Raw genomic sequence first — 15804 nt, forward strand, 5'->3', positions numbered from 1 at the left:
TAACCTGACTGCTTCCTCCTGGAGTTGTTATGATGATTAAATAAGTCAATATATACCCGGCAATTATAACAGTGTCAGCACATGGTGAGTGCTCAGTAACTACCAGCCACTATGACCAAATCCTTTCACATCATTTCCTTAGAAAAGGTTTCCAGAAGGGTAATTACTGAGACACGGGGTAATAACACCTTTTATGCTCTTTTCATGCTTAACCTCCTGAAAGTGCAGCACTGATTTCCACTGGCTGGTGATAGTTTCAAGGACTCCACCTCACTCAGGGCTGGAGAGGAAGGCATGGAGGATAAATGATTCACTGTGGCCTGGCCTGATGTCACCTTAGCAGTGGGCAGCCAGGCTTGTGTCTGAGGAAAATGCAGCTAGACTCACCCACATTATACAGTTGGCTGTGCAGTGGTGTCAAGCAACAAGCTGATACTGGAGAGAAGTCAAGGAGAAATACGATTGCCTCAGGATAGGCACTGCTCTTGTCAAGAAAATTCCTAGGAACATGAAGAGAGACGTGCTTAAACGGTTCTGTGAGTCATATCCAGGAATTTGTAGAACAAAAGGGCAATCACTCCATGGCCACGCAGGGCTCCTGACAGAGGGCTTTCATGGAAGGACCAAGGAGGGCCAGAGAACACAGAGCAGACCAAGTCATTACCTCCCTGGTGATTCCTGACCCACATTTACAGGAGCCGGTTTCCCTTTCTTCTTCTATGAGGGACATTAATAGTTCAGTTCTTTTTAGTAGACAGAGAGGTTCTGGGTATCTGAGGGGTTTAAGAAAGACTGACACACAGGACTGCAAGAAACTCGACGCACGCTGACAAGACCTGACTTCCCCAAAATAACTTACTCACCAGATCCTTGTTGCTGGTAATTTAGCAGCAGTTGGGGCGTTTTCATGGTTGTCTTGAAAGTCAGGACACTGGGTTGATGCGACTGCTACTGACAATGATGAAAAAAGGTGAGAATGTGACAATGATGATAATGAAAATAATGAAGAGAATGAGAAACTAATATGGACTGAGCATGCCAGTGCTGGGTGCTTTCATATGTTTTATCTCAACTCATTTTCATGACCTCCCTAAGAGGTGAATATAATTATCCCCATTGTACCTTACAGAGGTTAGGTATCATGCCCATGGTACCATAGCTGCTATGTGCCCAACAAGGATTTAAATTCCTGTCCACATTTAAAATCCTGGGTTTTTCCCCCTGAATTCTATGCAGTAGATAAAAACACCATGAAACAAAAACAAAAAACAAACCACCCAAAACAGAACAAAACACAATCCATCTTGGAGAAATACCCCCATGTAACCTTTCTGAAGGGCATCGGACTTTCTGTAATTACAAAACTAACTTTGCTGCATGTCGTGTACTTTGTGTTTTCTGCCTTAAAGCCAATTAAACACATTATCCCTGCCAGGACCTTAGACTAGAAACCAGTTCCAGATTTGTGAGAGTCTGGAGATGTGGGGATTAAAACAGCCTGATCACAGAGGGTTAGACTATTTGAAGGGTGAGCAGCCTTCACCCAGCGATCCTAGCGACCTGGTTCCCCTTATGGGGCAGCCATCAGATTTCTCAGCAGATCAGTTGTTCCCAGCTGACTTGCTCATCTGAGCAGCCAGAGAGCCCTCACGGTTGCCCACTGAGAGCACACCTGAGACTGCCCGGCTTGTCAGTGCCCGGCAAGTTTGCTGACCTGATTAACCTATGATAATTATTTTGTGAAGCTACACAGAAGGCAGAAGGTACTAGACAGACAGCCCTGTTGGCCAGGCCTTCACAGTTCATTTCCACAGGGCATTCCCATTTAAGTCTCTGGACATGAGCTAGATTCATCCCCACATATTTTCTTTCCCTTTTCTGCTTGTTCTCTTCCCTGCCCTCTATCGTGCACATACCAGGGCAGGGTCAACAAGTTCCTTGTATAAAAAGATGCAGAGTGAGGAAAAAAAGAGAAAGGTGACTAACTCATTTTCAGGACAAGCTAAGCAGTCTAATGCATATTTAATAGAACAGCTTTGCAAAGCAACAGTTGTGTCTCCCAAGAATTATGGAGTTTTTAAGGCGAATGACAGAAGGGAATTTCCCGAAATGTTCCTCAGTGGAAAGAGCAGAATGTTGACTTTTATGGAATCATGATCTCCAGGCATGGTGACTGAGAGTTTTTGTTGGTTACAAACCTGGTTTGAATCTTGTTCTTGAACACTTCTGGTCTTATGATTTTGCGCTGAGTTTTTCATTTCCTGGAACCTCAGTGTCTTCATCTTCCAAGTGGGAATAATAATAGTCAGTCATAGGGTTGTTATAACGACTGCATAAGAAAATATAGATAAGAAGCTAAGCACAGTGCTCAACACAGAGAAATACCAAATAACTGGAAGCTGTGATGATAACACATGTTGTTACTTGGGGTATCATATCTAAAGGAGAGTCCAGGAAACAAGGTCATACAGTCCAGGTACCATGATGCAAGGTAGAATCAGGAGTCCAAGAATCATGGAATGAAAGGATTCCTGAAGGGGTTCTCTTAAGAAGGCTGGAGATGTCTCTTCTGCTATAAAGGGGATTGACTAAATGTGCATTCAGGAGATGGTATGTGGAAGAGTAATTTTCTTTGGTCCCAGTAGACTGAAAACCAGAACTTCTTTTAATTAAACCACAGAGGCTGGGCACGGTGGCTCAGTCCTGTAATCCCAGCACTTTTGGAGGCCGAGGTGGGTGGATCACAAAGTCAAGAGATGGAGACCATCCTGACCAACATGGTGAAACTCCGTCTCTAGTAAAAATACAAAAATTAGCTGGGCATGGTGGCGCATGCCTGTAGTCCCAGCTACTCAGGAGGTTGAGGCAGGAGAATCACTTGAACTCGGGAGGCGGAGGTTGCAGTGAGCTGAGATCACGCCACTGCACTCTAGCCTGGTGACAGAGCGAGACTGTCTCAGAAAATGAATAAATTAATTAAATAAATTTAAAAAAAAACCATGGATACCCCTTGAGAATTATGACTTCATTCTTTTCTTGAAGTCAGGCTCAAAGAGCAGCTGTCAAATTATATCCATCCACTTCAAGACCTTGATCTCTTTCAGAAAGTTGCAGGCAGGGAAAGGTCATATCACATTCTAGCCTTATATTATTGAGGTCTGGTTTTCTGTTCTTTCATATTTACTCTCCCTTTTGCTCATGCAAGAAGACTAGATGTCAAATCATGCAAATAATCTGTTAGTTAAATTTTTTAAAGGGAAGAATGTAATGACACTAAAATTTGGAAAAAGAAAACAAATCATTCAAAATCATTTTGTGTTATCTCCTTTTATTTACTTTATCTGAATCCACTTAGACTTTAGGTAGTCATAATGAACTTTTAAAATGTTTGCTTCTTTCCCCTATACTTATATCATAAGTGCTTTGTGCTTTTCATTTAGTCTTCATGGTTATCACTGCAGATCGTTCCACAGTATTATTGTCCCTAATGTTGGATAGCTAGGGTTTTTCACGTCTTTTTTTCTCCTTCGAGTTAATGCTACAAAGAACATTATCCTGTATAGATTCATTTTATTCTTTTTAATGATCTCTTCAGGATAAATTCCACATTTGGAATGATTTATAATTCTTGATATGTTATCATATTGCTTTTTAGAAGAACTATACTAATTTTTATTGTCTCCAGAATAGAACACTTACGAAATTACCAGACCTGGATGCTATTTTTCTTAATTTGCTAATTCTTTTTCTGATGATTTGTTAACATAGTCATGTTCACAAGACTTATTGTTTACAATTCCTCTCAAATTATCTGCTTTTACAAAAAACAAACCTACCAGGTATCCTAAGTGTGACTGTGATGGGTCAACCCTGGGTTCCCTGAGGCTGGACCCTCAAGAGGCTATAATAGGTTGGATTGTCTCAGAAGCAGATCCTGATATAGAGAGTAGCATGGAGAAAATCTGCTAGGGAGGGCTCTTAGGATTAAGACCTTGGAAGGGAAGAGAAGAAAGCAGGATCTATTGGGCAGAGAGAGAAGTCAAGGTGTGGTGTACTCTTGATGCACAGGAGTTCACAATGTCCCACAGGAAGTTGTGAAGATGGGATGATGGCTTTTGAGAGCTGTCGAATGTTAGGTTGAGAAGCTTGAGCATATAAACACCCTGACAATCAGTCACTGGATGAAGATGGCTCTGAAAGAGTGTGTGAACTTGGGTCAGGTCATCTCTTCAGCTGAGACCCTGCAGGGGCTAACAGTTGAGGGCTAGCTTCCCACAGAAATCCTTCCAGGCAGTGACAAATTCTTGATCCTGAAGGGGTACCTGGGCAACCAGTCACAGTGTGCAGGGCCGCATAAGGAGTTTAGACACAAACCCACTTCAGTTGCATTTTTTGCTCCAGCATTAACAGAGGTGTTATATCTCATTCCACCCTGGCCCTGAAAATCTGAGCATCTGACCCTGGCCTCCTGCTCAGTCCACTTCTCAAGGCACTGTGGTGCTGGGGATGAAGGGAAGAGAGACTGAGCAGGTTAAGGGGCACAGTTTAGTAGGGGAATCAACAGGTGACACACAGTACTGTGCAGGGAGTCTCCAGAACCAAGATGGGGAGCTTAGGGAAGGCTTCTCAGAGATAAAGCTTAAGTTAACATTGGAAGGAGGAATAGGAGTTTATGAGGGGAAAAACAAACAAACAAACATTATAACCATCTGCCTCTCATCCCTCCACTCTTCTACATTCTTACATTCTTAACAGTACTTAAGCCTGCTCATATTGGTCTACCACGAATGCTCTTCTTCATCCACATCCACTCGCCTAAGTCTTACTTATTCTTCAGAGCCCATCTGAAATGCACCTCTTCCCTACAACTTTCCCTGCCTTAGTCCAGAGGTACAGGTGACTCCAAAGGAGGTTCTCTCTCCCTCCATGTCCCCTCCCACAGCCCTTAGCATCCATGTCTGCCACAGCCTTCATCACATGCTTTGCCTCCTCCACTGAACCATAAACTTAGATTCTGTGACTCCTCTTTTCAGGCTTGCCACAGAGAGAGAGAGCTGGGAGACTGCTGGACCATGGTAAACCAATTGAAAGATCATCTCTTGAAATTCAATCCTAAATGCCATTGCTGGAACTCAGTAGCTTCTCAATAAAAAATGGACACTGAATAAATTTACATATTCAAGTTCATTTTCCATTAGCTTTCCTTTAAGGAAATCACTTTTTTTTTTTTTTTCTCAATGGTATTTGGGAGAACGTCCACTTCCTAATACGTGTGGTTTTCTCTCCTGCTTGAGAAACCTGAGGCTTCCTAAAGATCATCAGTCCACTCCACCAGCCCCACCCACCAATGAGCAGGCCAATGCATGTCTCCTTAATTAATACAGAGCCTTTTTTTTCCTTGTGAGAATGCCAAACCTACTCTCCTATCTGAGATGAATAACCCCAGCTAAAATAGAACCCACTGAGTCTTCTAGCCAAGGAAGTGGCTGGCAGAGATGGGAGTGGGGGGCAGTTGGGGGGATGGGTAGAGCACATTTTGAAGCATAAATTTCCCAGGGTCAGGACATTTCATTAGGAGACTTCTAGATGTGTTTTTCTCTCTAAAGACTCAAATAAAAGTCCAGAGAATTTACCAACTGCAGTGAAACATTCTGGTGCTTTAAAACCCTTTCTTTATCACCGGGAGCCCTGTTGCCCATTAATTGTAAACAAGTTTGCTCGTTGATCTAACAAATGCCTATTTATTTTTTTAGGTTCACCCTGTTTCATTTTTAATTAAAATTGTTGCATTGATTTGTTTTTAAAATAATAGCGAAGACTCTGACTTTGTAGGTTGAGAAATAAATTATCATTTGAAGGATTAGAGTGGCTCTTCTTTTGATTTTAATAAAGATTAGAAGAAGAAAAAGAAGCACAAAGGAATGAATGCAGCTCCCCCAATATAATGAGTTAGACGGCTTCCCCCCTTGATCAAACAAAAGAACAAACATATTAAACAAAGAGTATAGATTTGACAAACCATCTCTGCTCTGGCAAAGGATTTTCAAGGGGATTTGGAAAGTTGTAGCCTGCCCGTGTTCTGTTATTTCTGAGTATATTAAAGCCAGTACTCTGTTAGCTTAGGTATTGTTTTTGTGTGTGCTTTGCTTCCTGGCAATAGAGTCTTTCTTTAAGAAAAGCAATTGGGAGATACCCCGGTCCTGGTTAATCTGTTCCCCTTTTCACACACAGACCATTGTCTGTATATGCTTCCCAAGAGGCATAGGCATTATGTCCTGGGCCCCCTCTCCCAAGTCGGCAGCCTGTACAAAGGAACAGTACATCTTGAGAAGAGCCTGCTGGATTTCCATTTGACACTGGAGCTGTTTTGCTTTGTGTAAACCTCAATGCAAAATGTGCCAGTTCCCAAGGAAAAGCAACACCACCAAAAAAACAAAACAAGAAATAAATTTGGCTGTAGTTTGTCAGGCCCTCTACCCCAAAGAAGAAGAGTTCGGGAGGTTCCTGCTGTCTTCACGGGTGACTTCAGGGCTGTGAATAACGTCCATCCCCCATGGAGGTGCTGAGGGTCTGGCTGTATCCCTAGAATAGGAACTTCTGGAACTGCCCCTTTGTCCTAATGTCCACTGTGGCTTTCCACCCCGATGTAAATGTCAGGGGAGCTATCTACACACCTATCAGTCAACTCTGACAACTGAACTTGCACAATGGCTGCCCTTGTCATGTTGATATTTAATTACTCCCTGTTTACTAGTTCTTTTTTTCAGGTTATAAATATGGCCCCAGACAAATACATACACACACACACACACACACACACACACACACACAAAATGCCTCTGACGACTCTGGATCTCCCTCTCCTTCTCCTTCCTTCTTTCTCCATTTTAGTTTCTTAACAGTGTGCTATATTTGCTATCTCCTAACTCCAACTTTTGCTTGCTCCTCAAGTTCCTGCAGTGTGGTTGCTGCCCTTCACTCTCAACTATGATTCCAACCTGCCTGAGATCACTAGCTACTGCCATGTTCTTAGGCACTTGCTTATTTACTTCCTCTTCCTCCAGACCATGAGCAAAGTCAGTGTTGGGGTCATACATTATTTATCCCTGTGTTCATAGCATCATGGGGCTCAGTGCCTGTAACATGGTTTGGCTGTGTCCCCACCCGAATCTCATCTTGAATGGTAGTGCCCATAATCCCCACATATCATGGGAGGGACCCAGTGGGAGGTAATTGAATCATGGGGATGGTTTTTTCCCATGCTGTTCTTGTGATAGTGAATACATCTCATGAGAACTGATGGTTTATAAAGGGCGGTTCCCTTGCACATGCACTCTTGCCTGTGGTCATATAAGATGTGCCTTTGCTCCTCCTTCACCTTCTGCCATAATTGTGAGGCCTCCCCAGCCATGTAGGGCTGTGAGTCCATTAAAACTCTTTTACTTCATAAATTACCCAGTCTTGGGTATTTCGTCATAGCAGTATGAAAACAGACTAATATAGCCTGTTTAACTACATGGATGTATTTCAAAACTATCACATTGTCACAGTTTCTTCTTAAATTATGGAAATAAAAAAAACATTTCCTGAGCATTTTGCCTATAGTAGGCATGATACTGGGAACAGCCACATACATTTTCTCAGTCATCTTTCCTACAACAAGGTATTTTGCAGATGAGGCAGCGGAGGCTCTGAGAGACAAATTAACTTGCTCTAGATCACACAGCTAGTACGTAGAAGATAGTAAATCCAGGAGGTTGTGTTTTAAAAGGAATTTCTGTTCTTTGGGATGGTTTAGATTTTGGTCCAAATGTTTCAGGCATTGAGAGCACTTCATAGAAATGAAAGACTCATCTGAGGTGAGTGTGGGAGTTTCAAATGCTGAGGAAGTGGGGAGTCATCTCCTAGCTGCCATTATGCCTATGAGACAGGTTCTTCTCTTGGGCAGTGCATGGCCCACTTAATTGGAGAAAGGATAATAGCATCAACAAATAATACTTAATGAGATTTCTGCTCTGCTATAGCAATAGCTTGTGTTAAATTTATGAATTGTATGAACTCATTTAATCCTCAAAATAATCCTAGGAGGAAGGTACTCTTATTAGTTTAATTTTATTGATGAGAACCCTGAGAGACAGGTTAGATAACTTACCCAAATGATTAGATAAATTGCCCAAGGTTGTATAGCTGGTAAGTAGTGAAAGTAGGATTCAAACCCAGACAGGTATCATTCCACTGTCCAGTACTGTAACCACCATATTATCCCAGGTAAATTATCCCTCTTCTTAAAATTCCTAGGGTTTCTATATTTGCCTGGGGGTGAGAATATCTGGAATTCATTTCATTGATTCTCCAAGCTAAACATGCTGAGTTTTTTCATCATTTCTGTATATGGTGACATTCTGATACGTTACCATCGTGTTTTCTCTTTGGGGATCGTCTTTCACTTTATATAGCTTCCTCTTAAAGCATAAACCCCAAAATGGAGCAAGATGTTCCAGGAGTTGTCTGTCTTCTTGACGTAGCATAAAGTCACTAAAGTACCAGTTTTTGTGGTCCTGTCACATATAATGATTTATGCTGTTCTTCCTGCTAACCAGACTTCCTGAGTCTTTTTTCAATGAGCTGCTGGGACATTCTTCCTCACTTATTTGAGGGTACTTTTGGCATAAATTCAGACAGTACCTTAAATTTATCCTTGATAAATTTCACCTTGTTAGATTCCTTTAACCCATAATTTTTGCATGTGCTTTCTTTAAGTCAGCTACCAAGTTGCTAACCAGACATATTGAAAAGTGCATGAGATTTAGAATTGGGAAACCTTGAATTTAGAGTATGGTTTGTCACTTAATGAATTATTTTATCTTAGGCAGTTTTCATTAACTGCCCTTGCCTCAGTTTTCCCATCTGTAAATTAAGTCTAATGGTGTAGACTCAAAGGACTGTGAGAATTCATTGAGAGAAAGGCTTTAAAAATAAAATCTTGTTATCATAATTATAAATATTTCAATCCTCACCGACCATTCAAGAGCCTATCCAAAAGTCAAAAAAAGTCCCAATATACATTTTAAGCTTTTATTTTTGTTCATTTGCATTATATTTATGTTACAAATGTAACATAAATAATTCCATGCAATGTTCCTAGGGTTTTGCATTAATTTAAAAAAATGCTTAGTAATTGTTTACACTGTTTTTTGAGAAACTAGCTGTGAAATATGAAATATGTATTCTTACAAATGCTTCTAATGAGCTCTAGTATTTGTATAACAACTGTAGTAACACAGTTACCTGCACAAGATATTAACAGAGCATTATCCTCTTCTGGATATATAACCTGAGCTAGGACACATCAAGCAGAGCCTGATGATTTTCTGCCTTAGTAAGAGGCAAGGTCATCTTTACTTTCTGGGCTTCCTCTAAGGACTCAAGCAAACAGCCTCAGGAGGAAATATGACAGAATAAGAGAACAGAAAAATGATAACTAATTTCTGATCCAAATCTCATTCAGAATTGCACCTTGATAATACTAAGCTCTCTAACCATTTGAACCACTAAATTCTGAACATTTTGCTAGTCTTGACTTTCAAAGTCACCCCAATCCTTCACCATTTTACTGACTTCTCAGATTCTTCCATGACAGGCTCTGATCACTAATATTAGCCTGAGCTTTCCAGACTTAAAGAACTGGCCCATCGCCTCTTCTGACATCAGATGCCTGTCTAACCCTTCAAGTCTTCCACATTCAGCTGGGCCTACACTTTGAGCTGTAGATCAAATTCTGCTACTATCAGCAAGAAAAGAGCTATAAAATACATTCTTGAAAGGCTCTATTAGGTCTTCAGGATGAAAATAAAATATTTTTTTCCTACTCTCAGGCAATGTAAACCTACACAGCTGATTCAAATTGGATTTCAGTCTAATGGGACAGGCAATAAATCTTAGTGGTTAAGAGGGTGAGACAGACCTGGGTTTGAATCCTAGTGATATCAATTGTCAGTGGAATGTGGGGCAAGCTCTTTCCTTCCTAATTCTCAGTTTTTTTACCTGTAAAATGAAGATACTGATTCCTATATCACAGAATTATTAGAAGAATTATATTAAATAATATATAAAGTGTTTATGATACTGCTTTGTACATAATAAGCACTTCATAAGTACCATATACTAGTTTATAATTTGATGTGGTGCACATTCTACAAAATTCTGTCCAGTCTGTCTGGCCCCAAGTCCCATGCTTTTTCCACTGTGTCAGTGGCTTCAATTTATAACCTCAAATTTATCAGTCAGTTGGTCTTTTGTAAACAAAAGGTCTTCGTTTAGTTGTAGACTGTCTATTGAATTTTTTATTTCAATAACTATATTTTTCATTTCTATAAGTTCTAATTAATTTTTTAAGTATCTATTCTTTTCTCAGTGTCTCATTTTTGCAACTCTTTTTTATGCCTTTAAACTATTTAAATATACTTGTATAGTCTCTGTGAAATTGGTTAATTATTGGCGTTCCTTAGGGCTTAACTCTGTAATTTTTTTTTCTGCTCATAGCCACTCACAATAGATCAATTGTTAATGTGTTTTCAGTTTGGGATTGAGAGTTTATCTTGAGTGAGTCTTTATCCATAGGAATCATGTTCATTTTTGACTGAAAGTATTTGTCCATAAGAGTGGTATTCCAGATTCTCTAGGGATATTAAAAGCCTAGGACCCATTTTGTGTAATATTCTAGCTTGGAGGTTCCAGGATTATGTAATATAAATTATAGCGCCAGGTATACATGTTATTCATATTGGTGTTTACAGATTTCAAGAATATATTATCCTAACCACAACCTAGCTGAGAGAGATAAACTTCCTTCTTATCTGTCTTTGGGGATAGGCAGCTCATTTCTAGTGTATCCTTTTATTGTATGTGTCATTCTTCATGGGTCCTGGTTTTACGCAAGTGTGTAAGTTCTGACTCTCCTCACATTTCATAAGCACAAGACTTCATTTCCTTTCACAACATGGGCATTAAAACCCAAACTCCTAGACTACCATGAGTGACTGTGCCTGCCCTCTGTCACCTCAGGGAAGCGACAGCATAAGCACACATGCTTACAACTTTGCTTTTGAGTTCCTTCTTCATTTCTGACCTCTGACCTCGGGGGATTTCCCTTTCTTGTGAGCTCAGCCATGCATCTAAAAGGATGTTTGTTATATTTTATCTAGCATTTATATGTGGAAGGAGTTTTTTCAGAATATCTACTGTGCATATTGCTGGAACCACACGTACTGCATGGAAGACTTTCTCCCATTGCTAAAGACTTCCCATCCTTTGTGCTTCCTTTAACATGAAAGTCTCTATTGCAAGGATAGTGCTCACAGGAGCTGAGTGGCTCTAGGATTGTTCTTTAAAAATATAAGAGGTCTCCTTCAAGCCTTTGTGGTTTAACTATTCCCTTTCCTTTAGGCATGACTAATCCTTAAAGTGGGCTTTGCCATTTTGACTGAAATTATAAGGTGATAAGCAATATCCTAGATAATTTCCATTTCATTCAATTTGCATGTTCCTGCCATTGGGAACATTTCCCCCAAGAGACTAAGAGAGGTACCTGATTATAAAAGTATATATTTCCTATGCAAATTAATATACTTTCAGAATTTAAGTCTGAAGAGAAGAGAGATACCTTCATTTGCTGGAATACATGAATCTTGGAAGAGACAGTTGCTTTTATTACTTTGGCTAGTGACATCTAATTTCTCTCCACAAAATGATTGGTCAAGCCCACTGGGTCTTTTCTCACCAAAACCAAAAAAACTAGAATCGTTTGCCAGAGCAGGAACTAAACATGTGCCAAATGCACATATATACTGCCACTTCCCTTCACTGCTTTTTGTACATAAATGGGCCTCAGATCTCAATAAAAGTCATCAAGTCTGTGCAGTCGAGATAGCCTTTCTTTGGCCTGGAGATGTGTCTGTTTTGTTTCATATCACCTCATTCTGCAGTAAATTGTGACTTCTGGGGCATTGGGGCAGCATAATTACTGAGCTACTCTTTAAAGGGCTAAGGCTTCAAGACTGAAGGAGCAAAATGTTTGCTGATTGGCAAAAAGCCACAGGATTATTTTACTTTAACTAAAGATACATGAGGCATGGAAGAATGAACATCAGCTTTGGAATCAGTTGGAAATGAATTCCAGTCTCAGTTCTGTAACTCACTGACAGTATATTTGGCAAGCTACTGAACTTTTCTGAGTCTCAAATACATGAATTAGAGACTATTTTCAAGGCATAGGAAACTAATATTTGGGAAAGGCTTAATTTAGGGGTAGTGTGGTATAGAGGAGACGACTTTAGAGCCATCTAGATACAGGTTCAAATTTTGGCTGTACCCCATTCCCTTTTGTCTAAAATGGGAACAACGATACCTTCCACTCAAAGTTGTTGTGAGGATTAAAGTCAGTAGGAAAACCTCACTCAGCACTTGGTTCACCATATATATTCTTTTCTTTCTCTCATTAGCATGGTCTTTGGCTCGAAACATACCAGTGCTAGCTAACCCCTTGCTCCCTGAGAGACTCAGGAATTTGACTCAGGTCTACCCTCGGAGTGCCCTCTGTCCAGGATGAGGCCAACTGCTCAGGTTTTTACCTAAGTAAGATGACCCTTTCATTCTCCGTCCCTTGATTTTCTAGACAGAGGGGTTATTGGAAGCTGGGGATGGCTCCAGGCCAGCAGGCTGCTTCCTGCCTGCCACCTGGCCCTCCCACGGAGCTTTCCATCTTTCAACCGCTGGGGTTGTGACAACAGGACCCAGGCAAGAGGCCACTGGTCGAGGCTTGGCCTTAGACTCCTGAGAGGCCCCTGGAATTTTCTGGAGACAGACTGGGCTCTGTCAGCAGACCACAGCCTGGAGAAGAGCGAACAGGGGTGTATGGGTTGTTACTCTGAGCCTACTCCCTCCCAGAGGCTTGTGGTTTTAAAGCTTTAATCACTGAGATCAGAGCCATCCTATTTTATTACAGTGCCAAAAAAGGCCATCCTGGCCCAGCACAGGAGATGGCGGCTCTTTCCAGAGGCCATCAGCCTGGCAGAGAGAGCCATGGCTGCCAGGTCCCAGAGCTTCCTGCGGGGCTTGTGTTTCCCTTCCTATTAAATCCTCCCTGTGCTCAGAAGGCCGCTCCACTTTCCCATCTCTCCAGTTCTGCCTCTGGCTTCTTTAAAGGCTTCAGTGTTTCCTCAAATTAAGAAACCCAGCTGCTCGAGGCCCTTTGTTCAGTGTCTCTAGGATGACCTTTCAGATAATTCGTCCCCACTTGCAGGGGCTGAGCTTTGCTGGTATTTAGACTCAGAGCTTCCTTGGCTAATCGGAATTTATTATCCTCTTTGTTAGGAGACTATGAGGTTCTTTTTCTCCATGGAGGGCTGTCTTCTGGGTGAATGATACATGGGCTGGCCTGGCTCTCTAATCCTGGCAAGCCCTGTTTCCAGGTTGTGTCTCTATGGGCCCCAGAGACTCTGTGTGTGTGTGTGTGTGTGTGTGTGTGTGTGTGCGCGCATGCACGCTCGCTTCTATGGAAGATAAAGATTTGCAGGATCTCAACATCATTCTGAGATAAAGGAATCAGATTAGAGTTGAAGGAACCTGGAGTCTTCACTTTAACCTTCCAAAAGCCCTCCTATGAGTTTTACTATGCAGTTGGCTTTACTGTAGCTATTTAATTATTCTGGCAGATCTGATTAAACCTTGTTCATTGAGTGTTTTTATTGTGGTAGAGTATGCTTAACATAAAACTTAACATTTTGATCATTTTTAAGTGTACAGTCCAGTAGAATTAAGTACATTCACATTACACAAATGGTTGCTATGCAACCATTACCACTGTTCATCCACAGGACCTTCTCATCTTCCCAAACTGAAACTCTGTACTCATTAAACAATAACTCCCCATTCTCCTCTCTCCTCAGATAATCACCACTCTGTTTTCTATCTCTATGAATTTGAAGACTGCAGATGCCTCATGTAAGTGGAATCATGTGACATTATTTGTCCTCTTGCTCCTGGTTTATTTCATAGCATAATGTCATCAAGGTTCATCCACGTTCAGTACATACTAGAATCTCCTTCCTTCAAAAGGCAGCATAATATTCCATTGTATGTGTACACATTTCATTTCTCTATTTACTTGTTTGTTGGTTGACGTGGGTAGTTTCCACCTTTCGGCTATTGTGAATAATGCTGTTATGAATATTGGTATACAAATACCTGTTTGGGTGCTTGCTTTCAATTCTTTTTTTGTTTTGTTTTTGTTTTTTCTGAGACAGAGTCTCACTCTGTCGCCCAGGCTGGAATGCAGTGGCGCAGTTTTGGCTCAGCACAACCTTCGCCTCCCAGGCTCAAGCTATTCTCCCACCTCAGCCTCCTGAGTAGCTAGGATTACAGATGACCACTACCACTGCCTGGCTGATTTTAGTATTTTTAGTAGAAAAAGGGTTTCACCATGTTGGCCAGGGTGGTCTTGAATTCCTGACCTCAAATGATTCACCCACCTCAGCCTCCCAAAGTGCTGGGATTATACACATGAGCCACCAAGCCCGGCCTCAATTCTCCTGGGTATATACCTAGAAGCGGAATTGCTGGATCATGTGGTAATTCTATGTGAATTTATTTGAAGGAGTCACTACACTGTTTTCCACAGTGGGTGCACCATTTTACATTCCCTGAACATTCCAATTTCTCCACATCCTCACCAACACTTGTTATGTTCTTTTTTTTTTTTTAAATAGTCATCCTAATGGGTTTGAAGTGGTATGTTTGTTGAATTCTGAGGATAAGAATGAGAATAACTGCAATACTAATCACATATTAAATTGATACTATGCACTAAATATTTAACACGTTTTCTCCTTGAATCTTCAAAACAACTCTATGTGGTTTGTTGTCATCTCTAATTTATAGAAGGGGAAACTGACACCCAGAAAAGTTAGGTAACTTGCTTAACGTTATCTCTAATTTATAGAAGGGGAAACTGACACCCAGAAAAGTTAGGTAACTTAACGTTATCTCTAATTTATAGAAGGGGAAACTGACACCCAGAAAAGTTAGGTAACTTGCTTAAAATAAAACAGCTAAAAGTTAGCAGAATTGAGAGTCAGGTGCAGGGTTGTCCATTGTGTCCGTGATCTTTCAACTATGCAATTGGTTTTCTAATCACGTAGTTGTGCTTAGATAAAAACTTGAGATTTTCCTTCTGCTAGTGCATTGCTAATTCTAAAAGCCTTCAATATGTAAAGCCAAAGGCTTCCTATAAACGTTTGACTTTAGGATGTTGGCCAGTTTCCTGGAAACAAGCCACATAGACACATGAGCATACAAGCCACTGAAAACCTAGTTACCTGGGACTTACTCCAAGGCTTCTTTGAGCCCTTGTTAAGCATAATGTTACTGTGCTGGATCTGGAGGCTGGGGTGAGGCATGGACCCTTCCTTCAGGCAGCACACAGTCTAGTGGGGCAAATACCTTCTAAGGTAGTTACAGTACAGGGTGCTGTGGGCTGTGGTACAGGAGATGATTACAGTACAGCATGCAGGGTGTTATGACCAAGGAATAGGGAGAGGGCCTTAGGAGGACAAATTAAGAGAATGATGAACTCCATCCTTAGATACAGGACACTAGGCAAGAATTCACATCAGAATCATCATGTGAATTGACCACAGGAGGGTAAGCTGCATGCAACATGAGAGCTGGAAGAATGGTGACAGTGGACAGGGAAAGGTATTCTATATGTAGAAACAGCAAATACAAAGGCTTAGAAGAGGGAGGGAA

At 41.1% G+C, this 15804-nt stretch overlaps 1 long non-coding RNA gene across 1 annotated transcript in view; it reads right to left on the reverse strand.

Annotated features, from left to right (window-relative positions):
- Positions 1-862: 862 nt before the first annotated feature.
- LOC126937953 (uncharacterized) overlaps positions 863-15804 on the reverse strand; it is a 29086-nt gene continuing 14144 nt past the window's right edge. Inside the window, exons 2-3 of the long non-coding RNA XR_007719911.1 lie at positions 2199-2329; positions 863-948 (exon numbers count right to left, since the gene is read on the reverse strand). This is a non-coding gene — a long non-coding RNA (uncharacterized LOC126937953). The remainder of the gene's footprint in view (positions 949-2198; positions 2330-15804) is intronic.

This window comes from Macaca thibetana, chromosome 15 (assembly GCF_024542745.1).
Source record: "Macaca thibetana thibetana isolate TM-01 chromosome 15, ASM2454274v1, whole genome shotgun sequence".
Taxonomy (NCBI): domain Eukaryota; kingdom Metazoa; phylum Chordata; class Mammalia; order Primates; family Cercopithecidae; genus Macaca; species Macaca thibetana.